This window comes from Macrobrachium nipponense, chromosome 15 (assembly GCF_015104395.2).
Source record: "Macrobrachium nipponense isolate FS-2020 chromosome 15, ASM1510439v2, whole genome shotgun sequence".
NCBI classification, from domain to species: domain Eukaryota; kingdom Metazoa; phylum Arthropoda; class Malacostraca; order Decapoda; family Palaemonidae; genus Macrobrachium; species Macrobrachium nipponense.
The window spans coordinates 25024837-25037336 of record NC_087208.1 but is presented as its reverse complement, the minus strand read 5'-3'; the positions used below and the strand labels follow the sequence as shown (position 1 = coordinate 25037336).

General features: G+C 52.5%; 1 protein-coding gene across 3 annotated transcripts in view; it reads left to right on the top strand.

Moving 5' to 3' along the window:
* The window catches only part of LOC135227041 (uncharacterized), a 147890-nt gene that overhangs the window by 2210 nt on the left and 133180 nt on the right, over nucleotides 1-12500 (top strand). Inside the window, exon 1 of one of the 3 annotated variants that reach the window (XM_064266832.1) lies at nucleotides 1-88. This exon is cut by the window's left edge and continues 108 nt beyond it. The exons of 1 other annotated variant lie outside the window; for it this stretch is intronic. The gene's annotated coding sequence lies outside the window, so the exon portion shown is untranslated. Of the gene's footprint in view, nucleotides 89-137; nucleotides 259-12500 lie in introns of those variants that run through there. One more of the 3 variants, XM_064266833.1, reaches the window with a different exon arrangement.

Below are 12500 nucleotides of genomic sequence, written 5' to 3'. Positions count from 1 at the left end.
AATTAAGGTCTCTCTCTCGGGCAGTGGCAGCCTTCCCATCGCCTATAGATCATCAGATTTATTTTATCTAGGCTGGATAATTCAAAAGGTGTGGTAATTATGATTTATTTACTAAGTTTCGTGTTGAAACCCGCTAACCCTACCACAGTAGGTAGTAGTTTAGCTTCTTTTGGCGGAAGAAGGTTTGCGCCCTTCTTCACTTTTAGCTGTGAGGTAAATAGTGTAACCTGAGGAGGATTACTCATTTCCCTCTTGAAGGTATGGCTCTTTTGCCTGCATAGATAGCTAGTATACTTAGTAGCTAGTAGGTATAAGCCAATGAAATTATAAACATAAAACAGTGAATTGCGTGCACAGCTCGAATCCCAGTAGACTACCTAGGCTAGTGTGTGCTGCGGCCTTAGGTACTACTGTCTAGGTATTTTGATACCTACTATTTAATATTTACTTAGTATATTTACGCTTCATTTAGGCTAAGTCGCAAAGGAACTTTAAGCTGTTTGATATAGTTACCTAGGTAGCCTATTTACTTTCTTACTCATACCTAGGGGGAAACACCACCTTGGATTCATTGTCATTGGGTGGATCAGCCTTATTCACTCAATATTTAATTGGTGAAATGAATACAATTAGGGTAAAGCACCGCATGGCCTTCGGCAGGCCATGTACGATCAATGCATGCAACCCTCCGAAAAAGTACATTAGGGTAAAACACCACGGCAGGCCAAACAGGCCACCTACAATCAACGCTTGCCACCCTCCGAAAAAGTACATTATAACGCGTCCTGACACCGGAGATGGGCATCAGTCGCTACTTGTTGTTGGTGAGAAACGGAGCTAAAGACCTCTACTCTCCTTTTGAAGTAAGTATTTTCTCCAAAGTTAGAAATTAAGGCCAAATTTTAAGTTGTTCCGATACGTAATACAAACCATCGGTCCTTTAACAATAGGAAGTAGCTAGCGGCAGCTGGAACGGTCGTAAGCTTCGAACAAGGGGAGAACGGTAGTTAACTGCTTGTCCGATCGTCGCGCGCCGCGCGACTGGGAGGTAAACAAATCACTTTTGCTTTCGGCCGTGTGGAGATAGGACGTGTTCGTCATCGCTCTGCCCGCTTTTGTCGTTTGCTTTGAGTATCAGCCCTCTTTTCTGGTTTAATTGAGTGTATGATTGTAAGTACTTATACATTTCTTTATTCATTTGCAATATGAGTGATCAAGAAAATGGAGATTTCGCCGCGCCCCACCCCCCAGTCGCCCGTAGAGTGTGTCCCGGGCTGGAGGGGAGTAGATGCGGCGGAGGATTTAGATCATTCGTGGACGTGGGATCCACATGAGGTTTGTACTCGTTGCCGGGGGCGAGAATGCTCCCGCAACGAGCCATGTATAACTTGTATGAATTGGTCCGAGGCGCAGTGGGTTCTGTACGAGGGCAGGAAGAGACTTAGGCCTCCAAAGAAGTCATCGGAAAGCTCTCCAGTGACTCCTTTGGTAACTGGACACTTCGTCTTCTTTCCTGCCTCCCGGTCAGCCCCCACGTTTCGCGCCTTCCCCTGCGGGGGGGGTAGCGGAGTCCTTCTCCTCACTCGATCCGTCGAGTGTGGAGGAGGGCGCCCGCTACCCGGACGTCCAGTTGTATTCGGGGTCTTCCGTCCGCTCTGGGTGGGGTTCTTCTCCCCCCAGGCGCAAGGAAACCCCTCTTACTAACCCGACTGTTGCTTCCGCAGATGTGCCACCAGCGAAGGACGACCTTGGACAGGTGTGGGAGTTGCTTCAGCGGTTGGCGGGGTCGGCAGTGGTCACTCATGGTGCGGTAACCACTACTACTACCACCATATCAACACCAGCATATGACATGCCGCCGCACCTTGTGTACACTCGCATGTAATGACGGTGACACCTACGGCTGCGGTGCACAAACCCATTACTGCCGTACCAAAGAGGACGGTGCCACCGCCACCACCTGGTTTCTTGATGTTGCCGACCCCGGACTTCCGCTGCCCTAAGAGTACCCCCCTAGACCTGCCGCCAGTGCCGAGAATGACGGTAGCTGCCGACAGGACGCCTGGCTCTCCTGTGGTTCCTGCCGTGCCTGCCGTACCTGTGCTGTCCCTGCCTGCTCCGTTCCTTTTCAGATGCTGTACCTGCTGTTCCTGCTGTTTCCTGTACCTGTTCCTGTCGCTCCTGCTGTTGGTGGTGCTGCTACAGTCTCAGGTTCTTCCGGACAGTGCAGTCGGGCCCTGTTGCTTCGGCAACTGCCCGCCCCGGCTCCCTCCTGGATGAAGAACCTGACTCTGTCCTGCGGAGCCTGCGAAGAAGAAGAGGAAGGTGTCGTCGTTGTCTTCGTCGTCTGCTGCCTCCTCTTCCCCTTCGACTTCTAAGGCTAAACCAGCGAAGAAGAAGAAGGCTGCCTCCTCCCTTCCCTAAGAAGACTCCTTCGGGATCTTCTAAGGGCCCGTCTCGCTCAGGCGATTCGGGGAGCTCTTCTGCTGGTCCTCCTGTTCCTTCGGGAACGGGGCCCGTCTCTTCCTCTGCAAAGAAGAAGACGACGGGGACCAGAGGCGTACCAGCCTCGGCTGGTACGTCCTCACCTGGTGTTAGCGTCCTGCCGCTAAATCAGGTTCCGTCTCGCCGCTTCTCGTTCGCGATAAGTACGAGTGGACCCGCGCTTCCACGGGAGACCGTCCAGCCAAAGTTTTGACGCCCGAGCTTGCTCGCCGTCAAGACCGCGGCGCGGAGCAGAAGACTGGCGAGAGTCGTGCACACGACTCTCGCCAGGCCGTGCACGACTCTCGCCAGGCCAGTGGACGCTCTCGCAGCGACCAACTGGGCTGCTCGGGTTGACGTGGACGGTCGCTGACCAGCCACGGGTTGAGGCGAGGAAGGGGTCCCCGCGGGCCGTCAAGGTACCAGCCACGGCTGGTACCAGCGGCTCGACGTGCCGAGTAGGACGCTGGCCGGTCTCGCCGCGACAGAGAGCCTAGCAGGTCACCCATGACCGCCCGCTTCCATAGGAACCGGGCGGAGACGGTAACCAGCAACAGCTCGCCTGACGCTAGAGATCAGCGTCAACGTTCTCAGCCGAGCCACTCGCCCCAGGTGAGCGGCAAGGCTAGGCCTGCTGCTCGATCGCCACCGCGGGTTGACGATCAGCAGCAGCCCTCCACGCCCCGCTGGTCCTGCCAGCGAGCGGGAGGGGGGAGCGTCAGGTCTGCCTCTCCCGTACCTTCAACCTCCTCGGGCTACACCGGGAGGAGCGAGGTACCGAGGAGTGATCGCGAGGAGGTACGCCGCTCGCGATCCCGCTATGACGCCGTATGGCTCAGGCACGGTTCTAGGACCGAACCAGAGAACATACGGGCAAGTAGTTGGAGGTGACCGTAACAGGGGTCTGCCGCTGTTCCTCCTTCTGAAGGAGGAGTATCACGGGATCTGTTCTTGCTGGAGGGACTGGACGGTCCTACTCCGCAAGACGCAGTCACTCCCGAGATACAGAGGAACTTTGCAGAGGTCATTAAGCTGATTCGTCAGCATAATGACCTTGCGGAAGGATCGCCGCTACCACCGGCAGAGCCCACGTCCCGGCTCGAGTCATTTTGGGGTCCTAAGAGGGAACCCAACCCAAAATGATGGTGGGGTTACCGCGATCAGAGCTTGCAGACTCAGTCCTGGATCAAGTTGAGAATCTCGTCTCAGGACGGGAGGAATTCGCTGAAATCCTGGACGGTCTTCTAAGCTGCTTCCTCCTCCTCTACAGCGTCAGAGGCGATTTTACGTGCCTTCGGAAGACCCGATACTGCCGAAACAGGTTAACCCGGAGTTAGCGAGGCTGACTCCAGGTGTGTCCCTGCAGCAGCTCCTGTCGGAGAACCTCTGGTTCTCGCAGCAGGAGGCACTTGCCCTGGAATCTACCGCTATGGCAGCATTCCAGGCAGTCTCTTGGCTGGATTTGTGGTCCCTCACAATATCCAAAGTAGCGGCGGCTCTGGGAGTTCTGCTCTCGAAGACGACGCTTCTTTCAGGAGACTGTGCCAGTCTGGAGGAAGAGCGATCTCTTACCTCGCCCATCAGACTGCTAACCTGTGGGCCAACTTGGTTCTTCGACGTAGGGACGCAGTCCTTACCCGAGTGACCAAGGGGGCCAGGGCGTGAGGCGGCACTCGGGCCTTCTTCGCAATGGACCAATTAGGAGTTCCCCAGCTCTTTCTTTCCCGGAGAGATGGTGGACGCTGCGGTGGAAAGGCGGCGCACTGATGACAGTGACCGCTTAGTTCACCAGGCAGTCTCGAAGGTTACTGGGCAATCTCGAGCGACTGCGGCTAAGCCAAAGAGCTAGCTAGCGCTTCCATGGCGGCGAAGACGGTTGCACCGTCCAAACCCCGTGCGAAGACTCCTGCTGTTTCGACGTCTGCTAAAGGAGGCCGTAACCAGCCCTCCTTTCCCCGAGGAGGTGGTGGGAAGAAGTCGAAACGAGGAGGGAAACGCTAGGGACGGCGTTCCCCCTCACCTGCTGCCGGAAGTGGGGGGGTGCCTGGCGAGCCATTGGGCAACTTGGCAGCGCTACGGCGCCGAGAACTGGATAGTAGACGTCCTTCGGGAGGGATATCTACTACTCTTCGAGTCTCGGCCCCCCCTCATCTCCAAACCGGTCCACCTACAAACCTATGTCGGGGATCATCAAAGGACAACGCTCTTCGACAGGAGATCAAAGACCATGCTGGCGAAACGAGCTGTAGAAATCGGTGGAGGACCAGTCACCGGGCTTTTACAGCCGCCTCTTCCTAGTGGAGAAGGCATCGGGGGGCTGGCGTCCGGTGATAGACCTCTCTCCCCTGAACCGCTTCGTTCGCACGACGCGGTTCACGATGGAGTCGGCACGCTCGGTGCTCGACTCGATCAGGGGGGAACGATTTCATGCTTTCAGTGGACTTGAAGGACGCGTATTTTCAAATACCCATCCATCAGTCCTCCAGAAAGTACCTCCGCTTCATCTTCGACGGGACGGTGTACCAATTCAGGGCACTTTGTTTCGGTCTCTCAACCGCCCCTCAGGTGTTCACGCGAGTGTTCACTCTGGTGTCAGCTTGGGCCCATTCGCACGGGATACGTCTTCTGAGGTATCTCGACGATTGGCTAGTCCTGGCGAGCTCCCGCTCGCAGTTGCTGCAGGACAGAGATCGACTCCTCAAGTTTTGTCGCGATCTGGGGATCGTGATAAACTACGAGAAGTCCGATCTCGAACCCAAGCAGAAGATGAAGTACCTGGGTATGCTGATAGACACGGTAGCAGGGCAGGTCTTTCCCGCAGACTTGCGTATCAGCAAATTCAGGGAGGCAGCCGGCCGGTTCCTGTCTCGGCAGGAACAGGTAGCACAGCAATGGCAAGCGTGATCGGCCATCTGTCGTCACTCGAGAAGTTAGTCCCTCACGGCGTCTTCACCTGCGGTCTCTCCAGTGGAGGCTAAGGGAGAGTTGGTCTCAGGCCAAGGATCCTCCTTACTTTCCCGTGGCTCTCACGGACAAGGTGAGGCAGGACCTAGCCTGGTGGCTCGACGACAAGAACCTCTTAAGAGGAGTGCCCATACGCACTCCCCCCCCGGAGATGCTTCTGTTCTCAGACGCATCGACCGAGGGATGGGGCGCACACCTGGAGGAGTTGCTGACTGCAGGTGTGTGGGACCCATCACGAAAAGCACCTTCACATCAATGTCCTGGAACTCAAGGCGGCGTTCAACGCTCTCCGAGAATTTCAGGACCGCTTGGTGGGACACTCAGTGGTGTTGATGTGCGACAACACCACAGTAGTGGCATATGTCAACAAGCAGGGGGGGCTAGTGTCTCTTCCGCTCCATCAGTTGACGGTGCAGGTGCACCACGGCTCACTCGATAGAGCTGTCAGCACGCTACATTCCAGGCAAGAGGAATGTAGTAGTGGACAAGCTCAGCCGTCGGGATCAGGTGATAGGGACCGAATGGTCTCTACACCAAGACGTGGCGGAAAGGCTCTTCAACCTGTGGGGGCGACCGGTCGTAGACCTGTTCGCCACCGGTACAACAGAAAACTTCAGGTTTTCTTTTCAGCCGTGCCGGACCCATGGGCAGCTGCAGAGGACGCTCTCCAACACCCCTGGGACAACCTCTTCGCCTACGCCTTTCCTCCCTTCTGTCTGATTCAAAAAGTGATCAGTCGAGCGCTGGTCACTCCCAATCTCAGAATGATCCTGGTGGCTCCCAAACGGCCTCAAGCCGTTTGGTATCCGGACCTGCTGGCTCTTCTTGCGGACGCACCGAGAGAGCTACCCAATTGGCACAACCTTCTAGCCCAGCCACACGTAGAACGGTACCACCAAGCAGTCCAGTCCCTTCAACTTCACGGCTGGCTGTTATCCACCATCTCTTGCGAACGAGAGGCTTTTCTCGTAGCGCAGCAACAGAGATGGCTGGACACGTCCGACAGTCCTCTGCAGCTGGGTACCAGGGGAAGTGGGCCGTCTTCTGTGTTGGTGTCGTAGACAGGGTCTGTCTCCTCTCAGAGCCACTCTTCAGCAGGTAGCGGATTTCCTCGTGTTTCTTCGCCGAGAGAAGCTCCTCTCAGTACCCACAGTTAAAGGATATAGAGCCGCCCTGGCTTCTCGTCCTAAAACTGAGGGGACTGGACATCTCGAACTCGTTCGAGATCTCCTTGCTATGAGGAGCTTCGAAAGGTCTTGCCCACCCAGGAACTCAGGCCCCCTGCGTGGGATGTGACTCTCGTCCTTAGGAGTTTGACTCGAAGACCCTTCGAGCCACTCCGAGAGTCGTCAGACAGGGATCTGACCCTCAAGACCCTCTTCTTGCTGGCCCTGGCATCGGCGAAGAGAGTAGGGGAACTACATGGTCTTTCTTATGATGTTAAACACACCAGAGGCTGGGGATCTGTGACGCTCGATTTCGTCCCGAACTTCGTAGCCAAGACTCAGAATCCGTCGATCCCTGACGACAGGTTCGAGTCTTTCACGATTCCCTCCCTAATGGACTTCACCGATAACGATGCGGATGAGATGCTGCTTTGTCCTGTGAGGGCGCTACAGCGCTATCTGAAGAGAACTCGACACCTCAGGCCTGAGTGTCGACGCCTCTTCGTTAGCACTGGGGTTACCAAGAAAGAAGTTTCCAAGAACACGCTTTCTTTCTGGCTACGTGAGGTGATCAGGAGAGCGTACGAGGCTGATGTAGCGACGACATCCGTACGCTCCGACCGAGAGCCCACGAAGTCAGAGGTATCGGACCCTCCTTAGCGTTCCGTAAGAACTTCTCCGTGGCGCAGGTCCTGAAGGCAGGTGTCTGGGCCAACCAGACCACCTTCACGTCCTTCTACCTTCGGGATATTGCCCACAAGTCCTTGGATACTTTTTCCTTGGGACCTGTGGTGGCTGCTCAACACGTTGTGTAAGCTTACCCAGCACCCCGAGGCAGGCAGAACAGCATCGATTCCTGGTATGACTGGGAGAATGAATGTGCGAATGAGAGTGTGACTGGACTTCTCTTCACCATCTTTTCTCTACCTCTACCTGTGGGCAGAGGGATACGGTCGTTACCACGCTGGAAGGGAGTCAGATGCAGGTAAGCTACTCGACCGAGCTCCATCCTATCCCTTTAACTAGGGATAGGAGTGTATATCCACCACTTTCTCCTACAAGGGGGAGGAAGTGGATGCCTACATGAGACAAACCCATGACTTTATATTTGCTCATGTACAGGGAAAAAGTTCTTACAATGCTGGTACGAAGAGATACGCTTGCCTCTCTCTTAGTACTCGGCCCAGAGGTCTGACCATTGATCCTGCGTGCACACCCCGATCAATCGGACAGAGGCTTGGATACCCTCCTTTGCTCTTACGACCAGGGAGGCATTCCAGGGAATGGACGAACACCAGTCTGTTCATCTAAAAAGACTCAGATTCCTTCCACCAAGAAGTGAGGTCTTTCCTATTGTTAAAGGACCGATGGTTTGTATTACGTATCGGAACAAATGACAATTTGTCGAAAATTGCATTTTTCCTAACTATACAAACCTGAGGTCCTTTACATATAGTCCCTCCTCATGCCACCCCTCACTCTGCGTATTTTGCATGGGCCAAAAGCAAAAGTGATTTGTTTACCTCCCAGTCGCGCGACGATCGGACAAGCAGTTAACTACCGTTCTCCCCTTGTTCGAAGCTTACGACCGTTCCAGCTGCCGCTAGCTACTTAATATTGTTAAAGGACCTCAGGTTTGTATAGTTAGGAAAAATGCAATTTTCGACAAATTGTCATATTTAAACAGAGGGTACGGCAGTGGAAATCTCACCAAAACGCTTTAGAAATTTTTACTTACAACTAAAAATGTTTCGAAGATTGACGCCATCTCGATGTTTACGGAGTCGCTTGTGTCAACAAACTTTCTATTTCCTGTGATAAATCCACACACCACTTGTACCCACAGACGCTGGGGCACTTTTCATCACAACAATCGAAACACGGTTTCTCACCAACAAACAAGTTAGGAGTAAATAGCTGTTTTGGTAGATGACGACGAGAAGCGTGCTCTTAGCTAATTTTTAAATAAATAGTAAAACATCAATATTTTACATATTTATGATGATTAATTTGAAAATATGCGTTATTGAAAAAGTAACTCGACTGTGACTCAAATTTAAGTAATTATTTTTCTGAATTAGAACGTTCTTTTAAGTTCTGTATTATGACGTCACGTCATCTTGACTTTCGTACCTATTGTAAATAATTGCTATACTAAACTGTCTTGCAGAACAGTTTACCAGTTATTCATGTAATTGTTATATTGTTCCGACACGAGATACAAACCTTTCGGTCCTTTTACAATAGGAAGGTTACTAGCGGCAGCTGGATAGGTCGTAAGCTTTCGAACAAGGGGTTCGGTAGTTAACTGCTTGTCCGACAGGCGCGCGCGCGCGACTGGGAGGTAAACAATCACTTTTGCTTTCGGCCTGCTGGCGTGTAGACGTGTGTATCATCGCTCTCTGCCCGCTTCATCGTCGTTGCTTTCGCATGGTTGTGTTTTTCTTTTTCTATTTATCTAGTGAAGCTGAATTGTAAGTACAATCATTTCATCTTTATTTCCATTGAATTCAATTGTGAATTAAAGGATCTTGGTTTCACCACGCCCTCCGATTACCCGAGTGCCGGGACTGAAGGGCGTAAGTGCGGGAATTCATATTTTCCAGAAATGATCCTCGTATTGCGTATGCTCGGTGCCGAGGGCAGGAGAGCGTTCGCTCGAGCCTTATATTTTGGTTGGAAATGTGTAGATGAAAATCGTAAGTAAGTACCCTTTTCATTTATATTTTTTTGACCTGTGTGCTCGTTGCCGAGCGAATACGCTCGGCACGAAAACTTATTTTGTATGGAAGTGGAATCGCAAGTACAGTATTCTTTTTCATTTTCATATATTTAATTTGATTGTATCAATACTCATTTTGGATCAGTTTCCGCTCTTACCCGGAAATTGATCCTTTTCCCTTTTTATTTGAATGAAAGTGAATCGCAAGTGCAGTATTCTTTTTCATTTTCATATTTTATTGGGATTGCATATTTACTTGGATCAATGTTTCCAAGCTCTTACCCGGGAAATTGATCCTTCCCCATTTTATTTGAATGAAGTGAAATCGCAAGCGCAGTATTCTTTTTCATTTTCATATATATTTTGATTGCATCAATTCATCATGGATCAAGGTTTCCGTTCATAATCTGGAATGGATCCTTTTCCCCTTGCGCTCGGTACCGAGGGCGCAAATGCACTCGATCCGAGTCCTTATTCATTGTGAAGTGAAATCGTAATGCAAGATTCTTTTTCATTTTATTCCTTTTATATTGATGCATCAATATTTATTTTGGTTTCAAGTTCTGCTCAGTCAGGGAATTGATCCTTATGCCCTTGCATTCGTGCGAGGGGCACGATTGCTCTCGGGCTCTTTATTATTGTTCTTTTGGGTACATGGGTGCTATGCGGGGGTGGGGAACGAGAATCCCCCCCCCCCCCCCCCCCCCCCCACCCCCCCCCCCCCCCCCCCCCCCCGTTCAGCTCCCACAGATGGCCCTTCCCCTTCGGGGGGGAGGTTATCTGGGTCCTTCTCCTCGCCCGAGCCGTCGAGCGCGGGGGAGGGCGCTCGGTGCCCCGATGTACAATTGTATTCGGGGTCTTCCGCTCGTTCGGTGTGGGGCTCGCCCCCACCGCGCAAGGGGACTTCCCCCCACTAATCACTATTACTGTTATTTCCGCAGGTGCTACTGGCCACGAGTTGGACCTGGTGAGGTATGGGCGTCCGTCGATCTGCAGGGCGTGCCTAGTGTCCAGGGGCTGCTGTTCTATGTCTGGGCCTGCTGCGGTCACCCATGGAGCGGTGACCATGACAACGATTTCGACTACAGGTGACGCCGTCCCTCCTCACCTGGTGTACTCGCCTCACGTGGTAACAGTCTTGCCTACAGCCGCTGTGAAGTGCCGTTCGCCGTACCGAGAGGGGGGCGTGCCGCCGCCGCTCGTGGTTGCCGCGCTGCCGCGACCACACTCCCATTGCCTTAGAGCTCGCCCCTGGACCTGCCGCCGGTACCAGGATGTTGCTGGCTGCTGCTCCATCTCCTGTGTTACCGGTGCTGCCTGCCGTACCTGCCGAGTTTGTGCTGACTGTCCCTTTAGTTGCTGTGCTAGCTGTCCCTGCCGTTGCTGCGCTGGCTGTCCCTGCCGATGCTGTGCTGGCTGTGCCTGCTGTTCCTGAGATGCCCATACCTGCTGACGTCGTCCCTGTTCGTGGTGGTACTGCCCCAGACTTTGGTCTGTCTGTACAGGTGCGTCCGGACCCTGTGGCTTCGGCTACAGCAGCCCCGGCTCCGCCCTGGATGGCAGATCTTACGTCTGTCCTGAGGAGCTGACGAAGAAGAGGAGGAAGGTGTCGTCGTCTTCATCGTCGTCGGCTGCCGCCTCTTCCCCTTCGACTTCTAAGGCTTCACAGCCGAGGAAGAAGAAGGTTGCTTCCTCCCTCCTAAGAAGTCTCCCTCGGGAGCTTCTCGGAACCCGTCTCACCTCGGTGGGACGGGAGGGTTCCTTCCGCTGGTCCTCCTGCTCCTTCGGGAGCGGGGCCCGTCTCTTCTTCCGCAAGGAAGAAGACTACGGGAACCAGAGGGGTACTGGCTAACACCGGTACTTCCTCGCCTGGTGTCAGGGGCTCTGCCACTACACCAGGTTCCGTCTCGGCCTCTCGTCCGCGAGAGATACCGAGTGTACCGTCACCTACCAGTGACCGTGCAGCCAAGAATCAGGCGCCAGAGCTCGCTCGGCGCCAGGTTCACGGCACGGAGCGCCCTCTTGATTTGAGACTGCCTTGACGGAGTTACGCATTTCCAACCTATGGTTGAAAATGCGTAGCGGGCAAGAGGGCTTTCGAACTGGGAGAATTATCTCCTAGTTTGAATCTAAATGTCTCAATTTTTCTCTTACTTGATCATCTTCCAATCTCTTACTTTCTTTCGCTCAGTTGCTCCCCCTAGCTGTCCTCCTTCTCTTCACTAAAACCCTCGTGTAGGTTAGGTAGGAGCTGGGTCTCTGAACTTAGGCTTTACCTTGATCCAAATGGCAGGGACTATAGCGGTTTGGTCCGCCGCTCGATTATGTTTGGACCCTGAGGATATTGATGTGATTCCACATCAATATTTATTGGGGCGGGACTACATGTGGGGACTTGCCTACGGAATCCGGGGAGGTATAGTCTCCACGGTAGGACTCTCGGCAATTTATCCGGATTGCCCTCTAAAATAACATGAGTGGGGATGATTGCATACTAGCTATGCCCTCGGTCCTATCAAGCGGGTTTTGCTTACACTTGAGCCAATCATGTTATGTTAGAGCCATCCCTTCGGGGTAGGGTAGGGAGTGGACATATGGGAGTTGGTCTCTGCGTGTCTCTTTGGTGAGGGGGAAGTCTTTGAGAGGAGACCCAGTTTTACCATGGCTTGCAGTTGGTTTCTCTGTAATTTCAAAAAAAAAAAAAAAGGAAAAATGGAAATTGACTATGGAACTCAGTCCCCCGGAACATGTGACCCCATGACACTAGATAACCATCTGACCCTGGAAACGAACAAGGACACCCTTTTGGACACTTCAATCCAAAATATAGCAACCATGGAGCCTTTTACTAGGCCAAAAAGATTTATCAAAAGAAAATTCCAGCCTAGCCCTTCGCTAGCTTTATTTGAATCACTTTTTGGGGGAAAAGACAGTTGGACAAGATTTTTGACAATAGATTTCAAATTTAAAATGGAAAATTATTTACTGACCAGATACCCAACAGAAAACATGAAATTTTGTCAAACGCAAACAAATACATGGATAGTGGAAACCACTACTAAAGCCCAATCAGAAAACTACTTACAAATTACGAACATAGATAACACAAAAATAAAAGTCACCAAGCATAATAAACTTAATAGTATTTGTGGTACAATAATCCT